At 43.1% G+C, this 25,985-nt stretch overlaps 1 protein-coding gene across 1 annotated transcript in view; it reads right to left on the bottom strand.

The window, feature by feature from the left end:
* Positions 1 to 25,985, bottom strand: part of TFEC (transcription factor EC) — a 64,327-nt gene that overhangs the window by 32,855 nt on the left and 5,487 nt on the right. The gene's annotated exons all lie outside the window — the stretch shown is intronic.

A 25,985-nucleotide genomic window follows, 5' to 3' on the forward strand; every position in this document is an offset into this window, starting at 1 on the left:
CAAACAAAAAGCGCATAGAGTTAATAAATAACATAAGTGATCTATTTTCTCCACATTTCCAGCAATATCTCAATAATAAAATGAGTCACATTTTCTCATCATTTATCAAAAAGTGAAATATAATCAAAATATATAAAAAAGGAAAAACAAATCAAAATGATTTAGAACCTGTAAATATATATATAATACATCCTCCTCACCTCATAGTACGAACAGTCTGCTAAATGAGGCATTTTCAAGAACTCTCACAGCTCAGTCCTAGCGATGGAGGTACCAACCACACAGTCCTCTGGAGGTTGCAGATCAATAGGGACAATGTTTGAACTCAGTAGGACTTTATAATCTTACTAAGCATGATAAAGGATCTAATTGGCTACGACGAAGCCATCCTTTGATTGCAAAGATTGACAGTTACTTCAAATAGCTCTGCTTCTTGTAGATGTCACATTCCTTTAATTTAACCACGACAGGAACACTAGATACAACATAAACTGTATTGTCAATTGAGTCTTGCATCTTTAGTCCAGTGGGGCTTTTTCAGTGGTTAATTGCAAACTTGTAGTAATAAATTCTTCTCAAGTGCCTCATGTGTGAGTATTTTTAATATGCTCTTAATTATCATCAGTAGTAATGCTTGATTTACAACACATATTTATCTCTCTGCTGTGCTCCAATTATACAACCCATTTAGAATTCCCCTAACATACATTAACATGCAGCAGTAATCCACATGAAGTATTTGCATGTAAATGAAGCATATTTTGTCATCATGTTGTGTTAGTTATTTTGTCTTTTATATCTTAGTCAGTTGGCATTTTTACTATTACTTAATTATCCCTATAAAAATGAATAAGAACCAATCTGTGAAGTCTGATATCTCCAACAGAGATTTAATTTAAGGATTACTTAATAGATATTTAAAGACAAGCTACCAACAAAACTATGATACATATGTCATTTGCTAATCCATTAGACACCCCACCACCCCAAAAAATAACTTGAAAATAAGCATAATTAAATGTAAAAAAAAAAGAAACACTGCATGACTCAATGTGAATGACCTGGCTTACCGCAGAGGTTGGTTCTGAACTTCTGGGTGGTGTGGTTCCAGCCGCCATGCAACAACACCATCCCACAAGTCCCCTTGGCAGCTTATGGGATCACAATGCAAGGTCTCAATATTCAATATTTATCAATCTTATTTTTTTTCAGAGTGAAGTTCTAGTATATTGAAGGTTTGGTGTTCCTTCTTTGTTTTTTTTCTGATATATTGTATGTATTTAAATGGTTTTCCAGGACTCCAATCTTGATGAATTAGCTGTAGGATAGGTCCTCAAGAGTGTTGAAAAGTTTGGTTCGGCCCATTCTCAACATTTTAGCAAAAAGTTTGGTCCCAATTAGTTAGAACTAAACTGGAACTTCACCGATATCCCTAAAAAATGGTGTACAACATCAGTGACGGCATTCTCCTATAAGTAGTAAGCACAATGGCATTGCAGTACTAGGGTCCTAGGTTCAAATCTGAATAAAGACAACACCTACATGGAGTTTGTATATTTGCCCTGTATTTGTGTGGGCTTATTCCTCATAAAAATAATTATGTTTATTTCTATAGTGCATACATTTATCTCCCTTGTTCTCATTTTTGGGCTGTTATAACTAAGACAGTCTGTAATAATATTTTCTGTCATTTGCTGGTAAAAAGTGGACATTACATGGGAAATAATCAGCTTTCACCAGCAAATGGCAGGCAACAATACATACAGGCAGCAGTGCAGTCTGGAAGAAGAGGGAGTTGGAGGGAGTTTTTGTAGAACCAGTGTCTGCACATCACTGCATCTATATATATGGAAGAGCAAAGACATCAGCATTACAACAAAGATCCAAATAATCAGTGCAATCATTTTCCCAATAACTACATATGCAAGTGAAATCTGGAAACTCAAGAAAGTAGACAGAAGAAGGATTGAGGACTTTGAGCAGCAGTGCTGGCAGCGTATGCTGCGCATACCATGGACAGAGGTGGTCTCAAGTAACGCCTCATGCCCACATCCGGGTCTGATTCCGCTGCAAGATTTTGCAGCGGAATCAGACCCAGTGCCCCCCAGAGACCCTATACTCACCTGTCTGGATCTGCTGCGAGAGTAGCAGCTGGTTAGCTGGTGCGCATGCGCAGTGCAGCGCATGATGTGACGGCACTGGTGTATGATGCAAATTCCTGCAATACTTCCGCTGTGCCCACAGTGTTGAGTATCGGAGGACGGACAGCTTTCATTGACTGTAATGGAAGCCTCACGTGCATTTTTCTGCACAAATTAGAACATGCTGTGATTCTCCCCCGCAAATGGAAAATCACAGCTGATTTCCGCTCATGGGCAGGGGAGAATCGTTTTACACAGCATGTCTATGGATGGACATTGCTGCGGAAATTGCCACAGGTGTCTGACCGTGATTTCCGAAGCGATAATCCATCTGTGGGCATTCAGCCTTAGGCGATCCTAGACCGTATCAGACCCAAAGTATCACTAGAAAGCAAAATCACCAAACAACAGCTTCCATACTTTGGTCATATGACACGAGCCAATTCTCTTGAATGCTAGGCACAGTCAGTGGGTCCAGAAGAAGAGAACGCCAAAGAACACGCTGGCTAAACACAATCAGGTTTGACACGAACATGACTGTGGAAAATCTGAAGGAACCTGCCAAAGACAGGGAAGCATGGCGTATGCTCATTCACAAGGTGACCGGAAATAGACAGCAACTGAAATGATAAATCATCATATATGTGTGTGTGTCCTTGTGATGAGTATATGTAAAGTATGTCTGAAATGTGCCAAATTTATTGAAAAACTTGTCAATCATCTCTTTATTTTGTTAAGAATTGATAATAAAACTTGATTGCAATTAAACTGAGTGCATGTCATGGGAGTAGGTATTATAAACACTCATCATGTGGCCCCTATCTTGATGTTAAAGCAGCTGTATAATCTACCCATGTACTGTACAGGTTTCAATGGCTGGATTGATAATACACAGTATGAAAAGTTGCATCTTTCAATGGATATATGTGATTCTGAGGTGCTGAAAACACCGTAGCTCAGACAGCGCCAAGGGATTAGAAGCGGGTTATCCATTTTAGCATTTTTGAATCCTTTACAGGAAAGGAGAGCTGCAACGACAATTTGGGGGGTTCTCAAAAGGAAAACGGACCCCAAGAGAAAGAAAACAGAAAGTTTTATAATAAAAACGTTTGTGCTCGTGAAAATGCAAGAAAGTAGCCCGAATTCGTTGTCACGTGAAAGAGAAATCAAGGCGCACTTACTCAGGAGGAGAGGGGTGTATGGAACAAGAAGCCCCCTCCTTGAAGTGTCGACTCCTCAAAGAAACTCCCAGTCGCGGAAAGTTTCTTTACACCGAAACGCTTTGCCAACATTATTCTACAATAAATAGAAGACTTAATCCTCCTGTGGCAGTACTTTCCGCGACTGGGAGTTTCTTTGAGGAGTCGACACTTCAAGGAGAGGGCTTCTTGTTCCATACACCCCCCTCCTCCTGAGTAAGTGCCGCCTTGATTTCTCTTTCACCGGATGTGACAACGAATTTGGGCTACTTTCTTGCATTTTCACGAGCGCAAACGTTTTTATTATAAAATGTTCTGTTTTCTGAGGTGCTGAGAGATTTTTTGACAGTGCACACTATAAAATTGAATTTAAGACTAACATAAACTACAATAAGTCATAATAAAACAATCTCGGAATTGCATCAATAAGTAAAACCATTCGAAAGTTCTTACCATATAAAGTTACTGATGTCAGATTTGAAAAATAAAGCTTGGTCCTTAAGGCCAAAATAGGCCATGTCCTTAAGAGATTAATTGTTGAATCTTTTTACTAAATCTATGGTATTCACCCATATATCTTGTTTGTAGACTGGCACTCAGTACTGAGCTACATATTCTAGATGAGACCAAACTAATTTTAGTCTTAAAATGATGCTTTGTAGAGATGAGTGAGCATACTCGATAAGGCAAATGACTCGAGCGAGTATTGCCATTTTCGAATACATGCCCGCTCGTCTCAAAAGATTCTGGGGCTGGCGGGGCGCGGGGGCAGCAGGGGAGAGCGGGGAGGAATGGATCTCTCTCTCCCTCCCCACTCCCCCATGCTCACTCCTGCAACTCACCGCTCACCCCCGCCGGCCCCCGAATCTTTTGAGACGAGCGGGCATGTACTCGAAAATGGCAATACTTGCTCAAGTAATTTGCCTTAGCGAGTGCGCTCGCTCATCTCTAATGCTTTGTCTCTTGAGTCTCCGTCTTAATAATAACTGTACCTTGCTGGTCTTAAAATCAGCTGATTGGCATTCCAAGTTGTTACTCAAGGTAAGACTACACAGAGTAGCATTCACTCAGCCAATAAATTGATTGATAAATGGCAGCATGATTTTGCAGGCAACAGTTTCACTTCCAAAGCTGTGCGGCCATTAATATTGATTGTTACTGGCTGCACAGTTTAGCAGGTAAAACTATTGTTTTCGCCTGCCTTGCAGCCATGTCTATACGGCCCCAACTGGCCTTGCCCTGAATCTATTTTTTATAAGTATACAGATCTTTTCCACACATGTCTACATGCGTGTGATATGCGGGAATGCACAGTGCACTTGCAAGCATTCGCAGTCTCTGACGGCTCAATGGATGGATCAATTTTATTTCCTTCTGGATATGCTTCGGCCACAACTCACATTCAAAAGCACCAATATGGGGCATAGTATATCTCTTGAGGAGCGACTGCTTGTGATGCTATGTTTTTTTTGTTTGACATATAATCATTTTGCAAAGTAGTATATATGTGTTTTATATCTATTGAAGAATCAGCAATAGTTACGCAGCATACCCAAACCAAGTCTAAAATAGGTATGCATGCAAAAGTAATGTAGTAACTAGAGATGAGCGAACGCGTTCGTCCGAGCTTGATATTCGTGCGAATATTAGGGTGTTCGGGATGTTCGTTATTCGTGACGAACACCATGCGGTGTTCTGGTTACTTTCACTTCCTTCCCTGAGACGTTAGCGCGCTTTTCTGGCCAATTGAAAGACAGGGAAGGCATTACAACTTCCCCCTGCAACGTTTAAGCCCTATACCACCCCCCTGCTGTGAGTGGCTGGCGAGATCAGGTGTTCGCCTAATATAAAAGTCGGCCCCTCCCGCGGCTCGCCTCAGATGCGGTGTGAGTTAGATGAGGGACAGTGCTGTTTATACCGGAGCTGCTGTAGGGAAAGAATTGGTAGTTAGTGTAGGCTTCAAGACCCCCCAAAGGTCCTTATTAGGGCCACTGATAGCTGTGTGTTGGCTGCTGTTAGCAGTGGGATTTTTTTTTTCTCAAAATCGCCTCTGCAGACCGTTGCACCTGGCATTAGGGACAGAAGTGCTGCATAGGCAGGGAGAGTGTTAGGAGTGAGTGTAGCCTTCAAGAACCTCAACGGTCCTTTCTAGGGCCATATTTATCCGTGTGCAGTACTGTCCAGGCTGCTGTTGGCTGTGCTGCATTTTTTTTGGGCTTCTCAAAATCGCCTCTGCAGAGCATTCCACCCTCCATTGATACTGCAGGGAAAGAATTGTATAGGCAGGGCCACAACACAGTTATTATTCATAGAATATACGCAGTGCTGCCTGTTGGTGGGAAAAAACTGAAAACAAATCTATTTGTCCAGCCTGTGTCCGTCCTTACGGGCGGTGGACACGTGTGAGCTGCGTGAAAAACATTGCTAAATCATACGCAGCCAGCTACGCTTTACTGCTGGGTTCGCCATTTGCTTTCCTTAATTGGGAAAAAAAATACCTGCTCTCCAAGAGTTATAATAACTCTGCTACCCTCACGTTCTGTGACACATAAGCAGGGACACAGCACAGTTATTAAACTTCTCAGGTTCATTGAATATACGCAGTGCTGCCTGTTGGTGGGAAAAAACTGAAAACAAATCTATTTGTCCAGCCTCTGTCCGTCCTTACGGGCGGTGGACACGTGTGAGCTGCGTGAAAAACATTGCTAAATCATACGCAGCCAGCTACGCTTTACTGCTGGGTTCGCCATTTGCTTTCCTTAATTGGGAAAAAAAATACCTGCTCTCCAAGAGTTATAATAACTCTGCTACCCTCACGTTCTGTGACACATAAGCAGGGACACAGCACAGTTATTAAACTTCTCAGGTTCATTGAATATACGCAGTGCTGCCTGTTGGTGGGAAAAAACTGAAAACAAATCTATTTGTCCAGCCTGTGTCCGTCCTTACGCCTGTGGAGACGTGTGAGCTGCGTGAAAAACATTGCTAAATCATACGCAGCCAGCTACGCTTTACTGCTGGGTTCGCCATTTGCTTTCCTTAATTGGGAAAAAAAATACCTGCTCTCCAAGAGTTATAATAACTCTGCTACCCTCACGTTCTGTGACACATAAGCAGGGACACAGCACAGTTATTAAACTTAGATTATTCATTCACTAGAGGCAGTGGGGCCTTTCGTTTTCCAAAAAGGGCAAAAATTATATTTGGCCTGCAGTCTTGCGCCAATTTATTTCCTGCCTGGGAAATCTAATCACTGGTAATACAGCATGCTGAGGGGTAGGGGTAAGCCTAGAGGACGTGGACGTGGACGTGGCCGAGGACGCGGAGGGCCAAGTCAGGGTGTGGGCACAGGCCAAGCTCCTGATCCAGGTGTGTCGCAGCCGACTGCTGCGCGATTAGGAGAGAGGCACGTTTCTGGCGTCCCCACATTCATCGCCCAATTAATGGGTCCACGCGGGAGACGGTTATTAGAAAATGAGCAGTGTGAGCAGGTCCTGTCCTGGATGGCAGAAAGTGCTTCGAGCAACCTATCGTCTACCCGCAGTTCTGCGCCGTCCACTGCTGCCAATCCGAATCCTCTGTCTGCTGCTCCTCCTTCCTCCCAGCCTCCTCACTCCACTACAATAACACCTGCTCAGGAGCGGGAACACTCCCAGGAACTGTTCTCGGGCCCCTGCTTAGATTGGGCAGCAGCGGTTCCTCTCCCACCAGAGGAGTTTATCGTCACTGATGCCCAACCATTCGAAAGTTCCCGGGGTCCGGGGGAAGAGGCTGGGGACTTCCGCCAACTGTCTCAAGAACTTTCTGTGGAGGACGATGACGATCAGACACAGTTGTCTTGCAGTGAGGTAGTAGTAAGGGCAGTAAGTCCGAGGGAGCAGCGCACAGAGGATTCGGAGGAAGAGCAGCAGGACGATGAGGTGACTGACCCCACCTGGTGTGCAACGCTTACTCAGGAGGACAGGTCTTCAGAGGGGGAGTCAAGGGCATCAGCAGGGCAGGTTGCAAGAGGCAGTGCGGTGGCCAGGGGTAGAGGCAGGGCCAGACCGAATAATCCACCAAGTGTTTCCCAAAGCGCCCCCTCGCGCCATGCCACCCTGCAGAGGCCGAGGTGCTCTAAGGTCTGGCAGTTTTTCACAGAGACGCCTGACGACCGACGAACAGTGGTGTGCAACCTTTGTTGCGCAAAGCTCAGCCGGGGAGCCAACACCAACAGCCTCACCACCACCAGCATGCGCAGACATATGATGGCCAAGCACCCCACAAGGTGGGATGAAGGCCGTTCACCGCCTCCGGTTTGCACCCCTGCCTCTCCCCCTGTGCCCCAACCTGCCACTGAGATGCAACCCCCCTCTCAGGACACAGGCACTACCGCCTCATGGCCTGCACCCACACCCTCATCTCCGCTGTCCTCGGCCCCATCCAGCAGTGTAGTTCAGCGCACCGTTCAGCCGTCGCTTGCGCAAGTGTTCGAGCGCAAGCGCAAGTACGCCGCCACGCACCCGCACGCTCAAACGTTAACCGTCCGCATCGCAAAATTCATCAGCCTTGAGATGCTGCCGTATAGGGTTGTGGAAACGGAGTCCTTCAAAAGTATCATGGAGGCGGCGGCCCCGCGCTACTCAGTTCCCAGTCGCCACTACTTTTCCCGATGTGCCGTCCCAGCCCTGCACGACCACGTCTCCCGCAACATTGTGCGCGCCCTCACCAACGCGGTTACTGCCACGGTCCACTTAACTACGGACACGTGGACAAGCACAGGCGGGCAGGGCCACTACATCTCCCTGACGGCACATTGGGTGAATTTAGTGGAGGCTGGGACAGAGTCAGAGCCTGGGACCGCTCACGTCCTACCCACCCCCAGAATTGCGGGCCCCAGCTCGGTGCTGGTATCTGCGGAGGTGTATGCTTCCTCCACTAAAGCACCCTCCTCCTCCTCCTCCTCCTCTGTCTCACAATCAAGATGTGTTAGCAGCAGCATGTCGCCAGCAGTCGGTGTCGCGCGGTGTGGCAGCACAGCGGTGGGCAAGCGTCAGCAGGCCGTGCTGAAACTACTCAGCTTAGGCGATAAGAGGCACACGGCCCACGAACTGCTGCAGGGTCTGACACAGCAGACCGACCGCTGGCTTGCGCCGCTGAGCCTCCAACCGGGCATGGTCGTGTGTGACAACGGGCGTAACCTGGTGGCGGCTCTGCAGCTCGGCAGCCTCACGCACGTGCCATGCCTGGCCCACGTCTGTCTTTAATTTGGTGGTTCAGCGGTTTCTGAAAAGCTACCCACGCTTGTCAGACCTGCTCGTAAAGGCGCGCCGGCTCTGCGCACATTTCCGCAAGTCCCACACGGACGCTGCCACCCTGCGCACCCTGCAACATCACTTTAAGCTGCCAGTGCACCGACTGCTGTGCGACGTGCCCACACGGTGGAACTCTACGCTCCACATGTTGGCCAGGCTCTATGAACAGCGTAGAGCTATAGTCGAATACCAACTCCAACATGGGCGGCGCAGTGGGAGTCAGCCTCCTCAATTCCTTTCAGAAGAGTGGGCCTGGTTGGCAGACATCTGCCATGTCCTTGGTAATTTTGAGGAGTCTACCCAGGTGGTGAGCGGCGATGCTACAATCATTAGCGTCACCATTCCTCTGCTATGCATCTTGAGAAATTCCCTGCAAACCATAAAGGCAGCTGCTTTGCGCTCGGAAACGGGGGCGGGGGAAGACAGTATGCCGCTGGATAGTCAGGGCACCCTCCTGTCTATTTCTCAGCGCGTACAGGAGGAGGAGGAGGAGGAGGATGAGGAGGAGGGGGAAGAGACAGCTTGGGCCGCTGCTGACGGTACACCGGCTGATTGCCTGTCATCCTTTCAGCGTGTATGGCCTGAGGAGGAGGAGGAGGAGGAGGAGGAGGATCCTGAAAGTGATCTTCCTAGTGAAGACAGCCATGTGTTGCGTACAGGTACCCTGGCACACATGGCTGACTTCATGTTAGGATGCCTTTCTCGTGACCCTCGCGTTGCACGCATTCTGGCCACTACGGATTACTGGGTGTACACACTGCTCGATCCACGGTATAAGGAGAACCTGCCCACTCTGATTCCCGAAGAGGAAAGGGGTTCGAGAGTGTTGCTATACCACAGGACCCTTGCGGACAAGCTGATGGTAAAATTCCCAGCCGACAGCGCTAGTGGCAGAAGGCGCAGTTCCGAGGGCCATGTTGCAGGGGATGTGCGTAGATCGAGCAGCATGTACATCCCAGGCAGTGCAACAGTCTTTAAGGGCCTGGCCAGCTTTATGGCTCCCCACCAAGACTGTGTCACCGCTCCCCAGTCACGGCTGAGTCGGCGGGAGCACTGCAAAAGGATGGTGAGGGAGTACGTAGCGGATCGCACGACCATCCTTGGTGACGCCTCTGCCCCCTACAACTACTGGGTGTCGAAGCTGGACACGTGGCCTGAACTAGCCCTGTATGCCCTTGAGGTGCTTGCTTGTCCTGCGGCTAGCGTGTTGTCGGAGAGGGTGTTTAGTGCGGCTGGGGGAATCATCACAGATAAGCGTAGCCGCTTGTCAACCGACAGTGCCGACAGGCTAACACTCATCAAGATGAACAAAGGCTGGATTTCGCCAGACTTCTGTTCTCCACCAGCGGACAGCAGCGATACGTAAGCAATACGTAGGCTGCACCCGCGGATGGAAGCTACGTTCTCTCTCACCATCCAAAACGGGGACATTTCTGCTTCATCAATCTGTGTCTAATATTCCTCCTCCTCCTCCTCCTGCTCCTCCTCCTGAAACCTCACGTAATCACGCTGAACGGGCAATTTTTCTTAGGGCCACAAGGCTCACTCAAATAATTTTTCTGAACAATTTTTATAAGTTTCAAAGCATTGGAACTTTAACTTGAACCAATTTTTCGTTACACTGGGCTGCCTCCAGGCCTAGTTACCACTTAAGCCACATTAACCAAAGCGATTAATGGGTTTCACCTGCCCTCTTGGCTGGCCATGGCCAATTTTTGGGATGTACATTAGTACTGTTGATACAGCAATTTTTGTGGGCCCTCGCCTACAGTGTAATCAAATTAATTTTTAGCCCACCTGCATTACAGCTGACGTTACCTCAGCTGTGTTGGGCAATGCAATGGGATATTTTTGTGTACCGCCGGTGGGTTCCAGGGAGCCACCCATGCTGTAGGTGCACACTGAGTTTTTAATACTTCTGTACACTTCTAAAGAACCCGTCTGACTGGGGCATGCAGTGTGGGCCGAAGCCCACCTGTATTACGCACGACATTACTACCTCAGCTGTGTTGGGCAATGCAATGGGATATTTCTATGTACCGCCGGTGGCTTCCTGGCACCCACCCAGGCAGTGGGTCCACAGGGAGTTAAACCTACATGTGTCCACTTGTAAAGAACCCCAGTCTGACTGGGGCATGCAGTGTGGGCCGAAGCCCACCTGCATTACGCACGACATTACTACCTCAGCTGTGTTGGGCAATGCAATGGGATATTTTTGTGTACCGCCGGTGGGTTCCAGGGAGCCACCCATGCTGTAGGTGCACACTGAGTTTTTAATACTTCTGTACACTTCTAAAGAACCCGTCTGACTGGGGCATGCAGTGTGGGCCGAAGCCCACCTGTATTACGCACGACATTACTACCTCAGCTGTGTTGGGCAATGCAATGGGATATTTCTATGTACCGCCGGTGGCTTCCTGGCACCCACCCAGGCAGTGGGTCCACAGGGAGTTAAACCTACATGTGTCCACTTGTAAAGAACCCCAGTCTGACTGGGGCATGCAGTGTGGGCCGAAGCCCACCTGCATTAACCCTTTCCAGTCCACTGTGTGACCTGTGAAGACATTAGGGTTTAAGGCTGTACAGCTCCGTTGTTGGTAGACGTCCGTCGGGGTTCTCTTACTGTATATTGCCAGCCTCTCTGCTGTCGGAGCCTATCCTACGTGTCAGCTCATGCAGTACTGGCTTTAGCCAGCATATAGCGCCGTTGTATAACAGCAGAAAAAGAGTAAGCCCCCTAGGAAAACCATATACAAATTGGATTGGAAAGGGTTAAGCACAACATTACTACCTCAGCTGTGTTGGGCAATGCAATGGGATATTTCTATGTACCGCCGGTGGCTTCCTGGCACCCACCCATGCTGTAGGTGCACACGGAGTTTTTACTACATCTGTACACTTATAAAGAACCCCAGTCAGACTGGGGCATGCAGTGTGGGCCGAAGCCCACCTGCATTAAGCACGACATTACTACCTCAGCTGTGTTGGGCAATGCAATGGGATATTTCTGTGTACCGCCAGTGGGTTCCAGGGAGCCACCCATGCTGTGGGTCGACAGGGACTTCACAATAGGGAGTTGTACCTGCCTGTGTCTATGAATTAAAAAGCCCGGTCTGACTGGGGCATGCAGACACCTTGACAGAATGAATAGTGTGTGGCACATAGGTTCCCCATTGCTATGCCCACGTGTGCAGCTCCTGATGGCGGTGGCACAGGATTCTATTTCTCATTGCTTCTGTACAGCATTGTGGGCTATCGCTCCGCCACTTTTAAAGAGGGTCGCTGCCTAGCCGTGCCAACCTCTGCAGTGTGTGCCTGCGGTCCCTCGTCATGGCAGACGCAATTCTAAATAGACATGAGCGTGGTGTGGCATGAGGGCAGCTGAAGGCTGCGCAGGGACACTTTGGTGTGCGCTGTGGGGGGGAGGGGGGGCGGTTGGGCAGCATGTAACCCAGGAGAAGTGTCAGTGGAGTGTCATGCAGGCAGTGATTGTGCTTTGTTGGAGGTAGTGTGGTGCTTAGCAAAGGTATGCCATGCTAATGAGGGCTTTTCAGAAGTAAAAGTTGTTGGGAGGGGGGGGGGGGCCACTCTTGCCGGTATTGTGGCTTAATAGTGGGACCTGGGAACTTGAGATGCAGCCCAACATGTAGCCCCTCGCCTGCCCTATCCGTCACTGTGTCATTCCCATCACTTTCCTGAATTGCCCAGATTTTCACACATGAAAACCTTAGCGAGCATCGGCGAAATACAAAAATGTTCTGGTCGCCCATTGACTTCAATGGGGTTCGTTGTTCGAAACGAACCCTCGAGCATCACGGGAAGTTCGTTACGAATAACGAACACCCGAACATTTTGGTGTTCGCTCATCTCTAGTAGTAACATTAAATTTGTCAATGTAATTTTTTAAAGGTTCCTGGCGAGTGTGAGTTCATACAGTTCTTTTCATAGTGAACATTGGTAAATGAACTAGGTCTCAGAGCTGAATTTAATTGTAAAGTAATATGCAGGGAAAAAGTACTGATGAGATGGTGCATCTATATATAAAACTGATGGCGATCACGGGACCCCAAGCAGAACTTTTGCCTTAAGGCCTATGACGCTTTAGCTATGTCCTTGCTATTAAAGGTGAATATTCCAAAGAACTGTGTACCTCCAATCAATTTTGGATATTACTGAAATAGAATAAAATGGATTTACAAAACTATTGCTCACCATGTTCCTGTTTTTTTTATCTTCCCTCAGCAAAATCTTTAGAAAACCGTCCGAAGACCATTCAGACACATAAACTATTGCATTGTACATTGGTCAATAGCATCTACTATTTGGACATAAATAGAGATGAGCGAGCACCAAAATGCTCGGGTGCTCGTTACTCGGGACGAAATTTTCGCGATGCTCGAGGGTTCGTTTCGAATAACGAACCCCATTGAAGTCAATGGGCGACCCGAGCATTTTTGTATTTCGCCGTTGCTCGCTAAGGTTTTCATGTGTGAAAATCTGGGCAATTCAAGAAAGTGATGGGAACGACACAGCAACGGATAGGGCAGGCGAGGGGCTACATGTTGGGCTGCATCTCACAAGTTCACAGGTCCCACTATTAAGCCACAATACCGGCAAGAGTGGCCCCCCCCCCCCTCCCAACAATTTTTACTTCTGAATTGGGATATAGTTTGCTATTAAGTAACAGAAAATCATAGGTTACACCAGAAGAAGGGGACATTTTACAATTGTGCCCTGCCTCCTCAGAGTAAACCCTTGGTCACACCTGTATTCTATTTGTTTGCTATGTTGAAACATACAGTTATGACTTATAAAGAATTTCTTGCAATGATAACTACATATTACTTCTCAGCATTTCTCGACTATATGTGTATGTCTTAAGCATGGCCAGGATTGATTTTCATAACAAATATACTCTATTTTATAACATTACTGTACTTTCTAATTGCATAGTAGAAGTTCATAGATACCTGCATTAAAGTAATATTACAAAACATTGTCAATGCCTCTGCCATTGAAGGGGTATTCTCAACTTGGGATTCCTATTTCAAAGTGTTCAAAATCACAAAACAATGCATTCACCCATAAGATTATTTCCAAAATGCTCCGTTCTCCAGATATTGCAGATATTGATTCCTCTGCCCTCTGGTTATTTACTGCTTCTTGCCAGGAAAACTGACCACCTCTTCTATGGAAGAAATAGCAGAGCACAGTGGTAGCTGGTGGCCGGGCCCTGAGGTGGCATGCATGCTCTCCTGAGATCCCAGCCACCACATTTAGATAGAAGTAAGAAGTGAACAAGCACCAACCTCCGGTGCTTCTTTCCATAGAAGAGGTGGCCTATGTCCATGAGCAGTAAGCAACGAGAGGACAGAGGAAGCAATAGGTGAAATATTTGGAGAATGGAGCATTTTGGAAATAAACATCTGATGGGTAAGTGCATTGTTTTCTGATTTTGAACACTTTGAAATAGGATTCCCGATATGGGAAAACCCTTCTGAGCTATTAATTTATAGTAAAAACACATATTTCATTACACCTACCAATACTTAAAATATAGTAACATTACAAGATTTTACCATATTCCATTATATTAATTTCAGTTTTTATGAATAGTCTTACTATCAATACTTTCAATAGTGTCATGTCTAGTGAAAGTGTTGTTACAGACTTAGGACAACTAGTTTTATACATGCTGTACTGTAGGTGTACTGAGAAAGCTGACTCTGCAAGACAATGGTGTGATAAATATAATGAGACCTGTCTTGCTTAGTCAGGTTCTCAGAACTCTGCAATACCGACTGCTGACAGTTCAGATTATGTCTACATAATCTTATTTGGTTGTCAGTGTGTGAGCTTCTAGACATCTTCCCGGTTACTGACAGTGAATTCGATATGGAATAGAACTAAAATGAACTTTTTGTTAATCTATTGTATTAGATCAAGATTTTATTTTCTAAGTCTTAAATAAGAACAACATCCTGATCCATGCATCTCAAGAAAACAAGTAAATATTTTAAACTATCTTATGCCCATGTATTTTCCCCACTCCTGGGTGGCCAACAAATGTTTAAAGGGTCATGTAAAAGTAATGGAGGTGAAAACAAACAGCACGTCCTTTTGCCCCGGGTGACAAAACCCAGCATCAATGGTCATTGGTGGTGTTAACCCCTTCCTGTCCACCATCTGTATATATGTTCTAATTGTTGATGCACCGTGCAGCTAGGATGCATGTATACATCCTCCAATTTAGTGGAGCATCTCATTGTATAGTGTTCTGCCAGTAAAAAAAATTGGCCCGGCGCTTTGACAATTCTACCCTAATGAAGTGACAGGCAGTTGTAATGATCAGCTCTCGCCAATGGAAAGTGATAAACATAGCTGTCAATGTAAGCTAAATTACCAGCTGACAGGAGAAACAAAAAATAAAAATGAGGACCTTTGTTTCCAGGTCTTCCATTTTTGATAAGTTAATTGGACTACACATATTTGATATTGTTATTTTTTTTCATAAATTTGTGTTATCAAATTTATTACATTAAATTAGAAAAAAAATGAAGAAAATTTTTATTTTATGCTATTTCTGCCATTTCTTCTCTGTACAAAAAGTAAAATTAAAAGATACTGGCCCTGTCCTGGTACCACATGAAAACACAATCTTGGCCGCAAAAAGATTAAAAAAAAACATAGGCATCAAATAAAAGAAATTAAGCCTTAAAATGTATTGTTTTAAACATATGATTTTTTGGTATAAATTACTTATTTATTAATTTTGGGGTGAATACAGAAAGAAAAAAGAAATCCGCTTATCCGGATCGAAACCCGGGAAGCATGTGGGAAAGAAAAACAACATATAATTTTTTTATGTGGACATTTAAGTGTCAAAGGTCACAAAGGGGTTAAATGAGTGCCTTGCCACCAGAAGATGAAACACTCTAAAAATTAAATAAAGGCGTCATTGAGATTAGAAAATATTATCTTACAAACTGATTTAATTTCTAATGGCCAAAATAAAGGAACTATTTGAATGGAAAAATATTTCTTGTTTAGATTTCCAAAATGCTGGCATTCAAGAAGAGCTCATTTTTAACTATTTTAAAGGAGCTGTGTCAGCGTTTGGATTTTAGAGAATATTTTAAACCATGCCAAAATAAAACATTTGCGCACTTAGTGTGTGTAGTAAAAATGCATCTTTTACATATTTTAGGTGCTGCAGTAATGCCCCTGCATGCCAGGATATTGGCTCACCATTGCCCATGCAGTAGTTCCATGGGCAACAGACAAGCATGTGCCAAGATATTGGCTCACCATTGCCCATACAGTAGTTCCATGGCAACAGACAAGCATGTGCCTCGGTAACTGTTATTTCGCCTCTCAGGTCTCCACTCTGTTTTCTGGTCTCTTCTCCCACCCCACTGCAGAGGGACAGTGTATGCACAATAGCACAAGTCATGTACAGATATATTCCGATCTTTTTATGACAGAGGTAATTGGAATAAGCTAAACCAGTAAGTCTGCTGTAAACCTGTAAAAAGAGGAGTGGGGCTAGGAATAGCCATTTTATATTGGAATTTACATTTTTGGAATTCTTTTGTTTCAGTTTGGGCTGCAGATTGTCTTTGTCTGTTCGGTCAAGCCATACAATTTAAATTTTGAATTAGGTTAAATCCTTGTCACTGGCATTTTCCATCGAAAAGAATGTCTTTTATCTACCAGGTAGATCAGTTGTTGACAGAGTGTCCTAACTAGAAAATGATTTTAAGCAGATTTTTATTCTACGTAGTATGCAGAAAAGGCTTGAAGCTGAAATTTTTTAAATAAATCTCAGTCTATTGACTTCATGTTTAAAAATGCATCTTAAGGGGGATTTAAAAGGAAATAAAGAGGTTTCTTCAATATTGTACATTACATTGTTAGCAATATTGTACATTACATTGTAAAAGACTGTAATAATATATTCATTGTTGTAAACAAATATAAATTCATAGATCTCTACAAAATAAACAAATACAAAGCTCATACCGGTCTACGTAAAGTTTGCACCAGCGCAAGTGTGACAAATGTAGTAAGAAGCCTCTTAATGCATTTATCGCACTTGGCACCTCCTTGTGCCAGACCTACAAGCTGGCATAGATTTTAGCTATACTTTACGTCAGCTTCTAGCATAAATTATATTAAGTCTGACAGGCCAGCTACATCCTGTAATGACAGGTACCACCTACTTTTTGAAAAAGTTTCTGGAGATGGTGTAAACTCTCAAAAAGTTGCAATTTTGGCACGTGCACCAAAACTGCAACTTTTTGATGACAGAACTCTTGCACAAGCTAGCTAGTACATATGCTCCATTGTTAATACATAGAACAGAGCTGAATTTACAATTTAACTGAAAAATGTGCATATTATAACTATGCATGTAATTAAGAGAACTCAGTTAGGATCCTTTTGTACAGCAGAAGATCAGTCCATATTGAGCACCAGTTGGCGATACAGCATATCGACTGGCGCATCCATCAAACTTTCATTTACATGCAACAATCATCTTGAAAATGATCATTACTATTATACAATCATTCATCCATACTCATTTTCCATTATTGCTGACTGCCCATCCCTGGTTTACACAAGGTGGCAGGCTGTTTGCAAATGATTTTTTTGTCCACATAAAAGATGTGATCAACGACAGACCAACGTTTGCTCATTTGTTGGCTGACCACTGGAAATGTTCACATGAGGCAATGATTGGGAATAAATGTTTGTTTGACTAATCACCTGTTCATGTAAAAAGTTTACTTGTCCTCCTATCTGCAACCACAGATAACACCTTTTATGGTTATAAATCATGACAAGTGACAAGCTCAAGAAAAAATGTCAGTTTTTAAAAGTCATCGAGGTAAGTGAAAATAGGTTTTCAAATTTATTTTCGATTATTTTGTTGCTTCATGAGATTTTTATAGTTAACAGAAGGCTAGAAGGGGTAATCCCATCTCAGGCAAACATGGCTGAGATGAAGATAAAGGTCTGTTCTCCATGGTCATTTCTTGTACATATGTCATAAATGTATGAGAAAGGAAAACCCCCTTTAATAGAAACTGTTTAAAACATCTGCCACTTGTAAGGTTTCCTAAATTACATACTTTATCATGTGATAGATCGTATTCAGCCCCAGCTATTAGAAAATAAGAATGTAGAATATATGACCTTTTCCTAATTGCATCACACTCCTATTAAAGTAATGTGTTATAGGAATCTGCAATATGGCTTTTTTAGACTGCTGTTAGCCATATTGTTCATCCATGCATCTCTAGTTTTATACAGGAACATACATAGACTTTTTATATGGAAATCTGACAGAATTCACCAGAATACATGTATTTTTCCTTAGGTGTACTACTTCTAGGGGAATTTCCAGTGCTTCACAAATTTGCAATATGCCTCTATGAGCTTGAGCTCAATTGTTATTACTTATACAGTGCTAACTACAGTACCTTCTTCAAAATATGGTTACAGTCTCATGTGCCAGCCAGAATTCATACATAGCCAAAAGTGTTCTCAGAGAGAGCCACAGTCTAACCCAATACTTTCAATCTGCTTGGCCAAAGTGCATCTACACAGTGCCAGCCACAGTGCCCATGACTAAAATAAGGTCAATCAATGTGTTTGTCAAAAACAGCAACGGCTCCATTCTATTCTCATTTCCTCTGTGTTGTTCCAATTTCATAGGTACAGTTGTAAGAAAAAGTATGTGAACCCTTTGAAATTAACTGGATTTCTGTATTGATTACTAATAAATTGTGGCCTGATTGCTATCTAAATAATAATTAAACACAATCTAAGTAAAATAATAACACAAATGTACTGTCCATATCTTTTTTGAGAACATTGAGTAAACATCCATAGTTCAGGTAGAAAAAGTAAGTGGACATCAATGTTAATGACTGATTAGCAAAAGGTGCTTCAATTAAGGAGATGAGATTGGAAGTATGGATTTTGTCAGAGCAGTGGGTGGACTCACCAAGCCACTGGCCAGTTTGGCTTTGGGCTACACCTAAAGGCATCATTTAGGGTTAACTAGTTTTCACATGTTAATCATTGAAATAGGAACTGGTTTTAGTTGCAGAGGGCCCTAGGCTGTAACCTTAACAGTAGTTTCGGTTCAGTGGCACAGACAAGTCAGAAGCACCACAGTGTGGTACTAAAGGCATAGGCAAAAACATAGATAATATACAAAGCCGAGGTCAGAACAGGCAGAGTTTTTGAATAATGAAAAGAAATGTAGAGGGTCAGGGCATGCAGCTGATAGATATAATGTAGTAAAAGAACAAGCTGAGGTCAGGATAGAAGATGGAAAGCTGAATAAAGCTTGCACGGGTCAAACTAGCACATTTGCAGAACTATATTGAACTAATTGCTCAGGTACCCTGCATTGGGGAAGGAGTGTATTGGTTGGAGATGGAAAAGCTAAGTGGGTGGCAGTGACAGGTTGTATCACAGATAAGATGGTGATAACTTTGCTGCAAATGACAGCTGGAGAAGGTCAGGGACTGTAATTGGCAGATATGGGAGCCAGAAGGCACACAAAGCATAGCTAGTGTTCTTCTCAATAAAGATTACTTGGTCTGAATGGTACCTCGACACAAACAACTTTCAGAAGACATGCTATAGTAATGCATGAAGTGTCATTGAGGGAACAATGAATTCTAAAGTGTATCAAAACATTTTACAGGAGAATGTAAGAGCAGTAGTTGATGACCTCAGGCTGAAGAGAATTTGAGTGATAAAACAAGATAATGGCCCAAAGCCCACAAGTAGTTCAACTAAAGAATAGTTGAAAAAGATTTCTGCTTCAAAATGGCCAATTCCGAGTCCTGACTTTAGCCTTATTGAGATGCTATGGCTGACCTAATAGAGGGCTGTACATTCAAGGCATCCCAGAAATATTGATGAACTGAAACACATTTGCAGGTAGGAATGGCCCCAAATTTTTCCTCCCTGCACTGTGCATGTTTTCTCAATGTAGCCAATAAAACATTTACTTTCTCTTGAAACTCTACATGTGAAAGTTTAGTCAGTAGTTAAACTTTTTGAAATACATGATGCTAATGTAGTGGCATAATCACTATGTTCTGGCATTAAGCATAATAAAATTATAGCTTACATACATATCCGTGCTAAAGGTCCATTGACATATGTGGGATGCATTTGTGCTAATCTATGTGTGTTAATCCTATTAATCTATTCTTATTACACCAAACCTTTTTAGCAGTTCATTTTTTTTAAAGAAACAATTAAATGAAGCAACAACTATACTGGGTCCTTCTTCACAAAGGTCAGGCTTTAAATATCTCACATATTTACCACTGCCTACTCTATTTTGGTAAATGAATGACCTAAAATAACTCCAACAGCTATAAATAATGGAGTATGACATAAAATCTTACATTAGCAGTCATGACTGTCAGGGGTAATTAAAAATAAGCTATAAATATATTAATGGGTTTTTATAACGACTCAATGTGCCTATTATTAGATATCATATTTATATATTAACTTCTCTATTTCATCTTCATGTTGGAATAGATGTATATTATATGACATTTAATTTTTCATGAATGAATAAGAAAAAAAGGAAACTATATTTGGGTCAGAGTCTGAAATTAGTCATTCAGAATTAACCAAAAGCAGCGCTGAAAAATCACAAATGACACTGCAGTATTATAGTAGAATGACTGCTATTATTTGTATATCAATGCATGCATTCATATGCTAGGTGTAAGTATATAGAAATTTTCCTTTCTAGGAATTACTTGCATTTGGTTGTATGTTTCTTTATTTGAACAGATGTACTTATTAAACTTCAATCACATTTTCCATTTTCGATAAACAGAGAAACAGTACATAACAAACATATACAATATAAAACATAAAGGAATACAAAGCAAAAACAAGTAACCATGCATATCCCCCCCCCCCCCTCGGAGTAACTTAGACTACTAACATCATATTCATATGCCAGTAGAAATCTCTAATAGATACACCATCAAAGCAGCTCATCAAATGTCTATATATATATATATATATATATATATATATATATATATATCCCAGCAACCAGAAGATACAAAAATATAGCCTTGTAAGTCTAAAACTCAGACCCATTAAACAACAGAATTGAACAAATGCTCTTAAAGAAGTATATGAGAAGGCAGGCCTGAGAAGTCCAACCAAGAACGGCATGGTTGTATGTTTCTAGTTGACATGTTGTGCTTTGTCTAGAAGTACTAAAATATGTATTGAAATTAAACCACAGTTTTTGTGGCAGTTTTGGATGCAGTATTGTGAGCAAATGTCTGTAATGGATTCATATGGACTGGAAAAAAAAGAGAGGGTATAGGGAGGTTTCACATCTGCAGCAGGGTTTCCACTTTCCTGCTCCATTCGAGGAGCAGGAAAGGGGAATCATTGCTGCTGAACTGTTCCTTCTTTTGGTGGAACCGAACAACGCTAGACAAACCCCATTGACTATAATGGGGTCCGCCCACTTTCTGACCACCTGCTCGGCTTCGGGACAGAAAAAAAAGCGCTGCATGCAATGCTTTTCTTACACTATTTTCAGCTGGATGTGAAAGGAACCTCCAACCCAGAGGTTCCGATGAAGATGTGAAACCAGCCTTATATGTCTTCTTCCTTCTATATCCGTTTCTGGCATTGGCTCAAAAAGTGGCATCAAAAAGCACAGTTGTGGGCAGGTGTTGGCTGTGTAGCATAGCTGGCACCCACTTTGTTAGAAGGAGCTCAGTTCTTGAGCTGGCTCCATACAAGCCCAGTGCACATTCACTGTACATATACAGTGGATGTTACCAAGGGGTTAAAACAGTATGTGTTGCTGTTTTAGGCATTGTTTTAGGTATTTTAAGTATTATAATTAATTTTCACATGCACCACCAACAGCCTCTATAGCAGTTATAAACTATGACAATGTACACTTGTCCTTGATTGTTCAAATGAATTCCAATATAAAGTGATATGTTTGAAATAAAACACAAAAATCTTATTTTTTCATGTCATAACTTCTGGCATTGAAGATAACCTCAAACACAATAGTATAGACACTTAGATGTTTCTGTCAATAGAGAACATGGCATCTAATCAGTTAGGCAGAAGGAAGGGACTACCACTGTCACTCTATCCCCCATGATGTGAATTTATGGCTCTTAGGGTGGCTTCACACGAGCATGTTTTTGTGCGTACATAGGTGCGCACCCATGTACGTGCAAAAATTCGCGTGAATGCAGGTCCGTGCATTGTTTTCAATGGAGCTGCCGCTGCTGCCGGAGGCTCCATTGAAAACAATGGTCTGCCGGCACCCCTGCATTTTTTTGCAGGGAAGGGCTTTACATATAAGCCCTTCCCTAAAAATGAAAAATTTTAGTGTAAAAAAAAATATATATATATAGTTACCTGTCCGTCGCTGTCATGACCCCGCCGGGTGTGCACACGTCCGTGCTTTACAGGCGTGTGCCTGCAAAGATAGGACATGCATGCACCATAGGAAATGCACGCATTGTTTTCAATTGAGCCACGGCTGCTGCCAGCGGCTCCATTGAAAACAATGGTCTGCAGGCACCCCTGCATTCTTTTTCAGGGAAGGGCTTTACATATAAGCCCTTCCCTAAAAATGAAAAATTTTAGTGTAAAAAAAAAAATATATATATAGTTACCTGTCCGTCGCTGTCGTGACCCCGCCGGGTGTGCACACGTCCGTGCTTTACAGGCGTGTGCCTGCAAAGATAGGACATGCATGCACCATAGGAAATGCACGCATTGTTTTCAATTGAGCCACGGCTGCTGCCAGCGGCTCCATTGAAAACAATGGTCTGCAGGCACCCCTGCATTCTTTTTCAGGGAAGTGCTTTACATATAAGCCCTTCCCTGAAAAAGAAACATTTTAGTGTAAGAAAAAAAAAAAAAAAAAAAATTTATATATATATATATACTTACCTGTCCACCGCTGCCCTGACCCCCGCGGGGATGAAGAGCACATCTGCCGCATGTTTCCTTCATCCCAGCTAGTTAAAAGAATTCCCTGTTGCTACATCTGCCACATCTGTGACAGATGCAGCAGGAATTCTTCTTGCTGCCGGCAATTGATTTCAGGGAAGGGCTTTGAATATAAGCCCTTCCCTAAAAATCCAGTAAAAGTGCTTTAAAAAACAAAAAAAATAGATACTCACCTCGCTTCAGCTGCAGGGGCTCAGCCGTGTCTTCTCCTGCTGTCCCCTGCACTGTGGTGCTGATCTGTCAGCAGGTGGGGAGTTAAAATCCCCGCCTGCTGAAAGAGCTGAATGTGATTGGCTGAGGTGCTCAGCCAATCACCGGCAGCTCTCCCTGCATGAATGACGGGCGAGACGGTGCACGCATGTCCTATGTTGGCAGGCACACGCCTGTAAAGCACAGACATGCACACACACCATAGGGAATGCAATGTTGTAAATAGAAGCTTGTTTTTGTATGCACGCACAAAAACACGCTCGTGTGAAGCCACCCTAAGGGTGAGTTCAGACATGGCCAGAGTTTCATTCAGTTCACACTAAATACTTGGAACTACTTGAAGAAAAAAAGGCCAAACTGGATCGATTAGAAAATAAAGAAAAAAAAAGTTTATAAGATCCATTAAAAGGATGACAGCTATATGCAACCATATACTTTTTTGACAGATCCATTTGATGGGTTTGTCAAAAAAAAGTTACAGTTGCCATACAGTTGCGTGCCTTTTGGGCAGTATGCTATTTTTTTAAGGACACAAATAGGGTGTGAACTTAGCCTAGGGTCTGTTTCATAAGTGCAAGACGCATATTGTACCAGACTAAAATAAACTGATTTTAAAGTGACAGCAAAAAAAAACCCTCGGTCATCTGTTTGTCTATGAGTAAAGAGATTATGAAACAGTTTCACTTCAACAGAGATAGCAGCTATTGCTGCAATCTGTACTCTGAATGTCATAATAAAACAGATTATCAGTTTCATTTCTTCATATTTATTTTAAATGTTGAAACAATAAAAGTATTGAGGAGTCTCCCATTTTATATACCTACTCAAGCCACCCTCACCAATGATTGATGGCCACAGATGTCTATATCCCAATATGTCATTTATCATTGGAGAAGGAGGCAAGACAGCTGGACTCATGAATACAATGGATTCATAACTATAAGCCGGTGCGCCTGTCATTATTATATGTTACTCTTACATAGGGTACACAGGGTACTACGGTAATTCTGTGCATTTGGCAAAATTGTTAAAACTTTATGACCAAATAAGTCTAGTAGGGCAAAGTCCGAAAATGAACAATGCTGCAATTCTAGAAGTTATATTGGTTCAATGTGACAAAATATATAAATGGCTAACAAGTGCTTAAAGGGGTTGTCCCACTTCTAGCTGTTTTGCTGCAGGAAGCAGACGGCTCTAGACATTGTGAAGTGACCCATGCTGGTATGTTGAGAACTCTCCTTCAATGGACTGCATGACCAGATGGGTAGTTTTCGGCCACTATGTGGTTTGAGATCCTCCCTGTAGCAAAAACTGTTAAGTCCATCAACACTCTAGTGATCCCTGCTGGTATTTGTATATGTTCATGAGATCAATCACTGGCCTCGGCGGTCTTGTGCCATCCATGCTAGAATGAATGCTGAGGCCAGTAATTGGCTGCAAGGATTGCATAGTTTTACGGCATCTCATCACAGCTGTAAAATAAGCAAAGGCTTGCGAGGACCACTTCAGTATCAGGGTTTTAACAAATATTGGTTTTGTTTTATTTTACAATTTTTCCTACTGTTTACCAAATTTCCTAAACTCTTGGGCAACCCCTTTAACAATGTGCATTTTAAACTGTTGAAGCAGTGAGTATGTATAATGAGGCTATTCAATAGTCATACCATGTAAAAGTACCCTTAGGGCTTCTTCACATGAAGATATTTAAGCGTGCAAGATTTGCACACACAATACGCATAGAACAGAACCCATTGTTTTCACTGAGTTCACTTTCACCTTCACTTTTGCTCAAAAAAACAAAACGCAACACGTTGTATTTTGGTGCTCAGAGGTGCAGAGAAATAGAAATTTTATTCCAAATTGATTTCAATGTCCTTTTTGTATTGTCTGTATAGACACCTTCAATAGATGGAAGCTATTGGTCAAAAATATGTTAACAGACTAAAGGCCCTTACATACATTAGAGAAACGTTAGATGAACAGGAATGGAGGATTTTTTGATGTCTATGGGAGCCTCCTGAGTTTTCCCTGACAGATGATGTCATAAAAAAGGATTGGGCATAATAAATGTAAAGGCGTGATCCATTTGTTCTCCCCCAGGACAGGCCACCAGCTGTGTTTTGCAGCAACTCTCTCCATGCTCCCTATTAAAAAGAGAAGTCTAGAGGACAGCTACTGAAGGTGTATGGGCAACGTAATACAGTCTCTAGGAAGTGATCAATTAGACCTGCCCATGCCCCATAAGGACAACATAATCGGAAAGTTTAAATACAAAAGTAAAACCTACACTGTTGCTACACTATAGTGGATCTGAGGCTGAACTAGGCAGTCTGCACACTCAATGGAGCAGCACAGCAGAAAGAAGCCTGCTGCTCCACCAATCACTGCTCACACTACAGAGCACAGGGAAGAATCATAGAATGGTAGAGTTGGAAGGGTCCTCCAGGGTCATCAGGTCCAACCCCCTGCTCATTGCAGGATTTACTAAATCATCCCAAACAGATATTTGTCCAGCCTTTGTTTGAACACTTCCATGGAAGGAGAACTCACCACCTCCCGTGGTAACCTGTTCCCCTCATTGATCAAGAGCTTTGGTCATCTTCGTCCCTCATCTAGCCTCCTATCTGTGCCCTATATGTTCTGACTGTTCATCTCCCACCCCCACGAAAAAAGCAGCACATTAGATGTCCAATGGCAGGCATGAGAAAAAAAAAATCCCTGTACACTAGCACTGCCCCCTACAAGGAGCCACCCTAGGCACTTGCCCTCTGGTGCTTAGTGGCAAATATGGGCCTTCTATGTCAGAAAGAACAAAATAATTGTGCAATGAAATTCAAAATATCTGATCCTTCTTTCTACCAGCATCATTTGTCAGAGGAGAATCATTAGACCTCCATAAACATCAGAGAGATTAAAAAATGACCTTTTTCTATATGAGGACCTTAAGGCCACTCTCACACATACATTCGCAAAACGCCACATCTGAAACCGCTGTGTTTTAGTGTGATACTGCAAAGCCCCATTGAAATTAACGGGAGTGTTGTACCACGGTTAGCACAGTCTTTAAAATGCTGCGCTAGTCA

Source organism: Eleutherodactylus coqui, chromosome 2 (genome assembly GCF_035609145.1).
Source record: "Eleutherodactylus coqui strain aEleCoq1 chromosome 2, aEleCoq1.hap1, whole genome shotgun sequence".
In the NCBI taxonomy this organism is placed as follows: domain Eukaryota; kingdom Metazoa; phylum Chordata; class Amphibia; order Anura; family Eleutherodactylidae; genus Eleutherodactylus; species Eleutherodactylus coqui.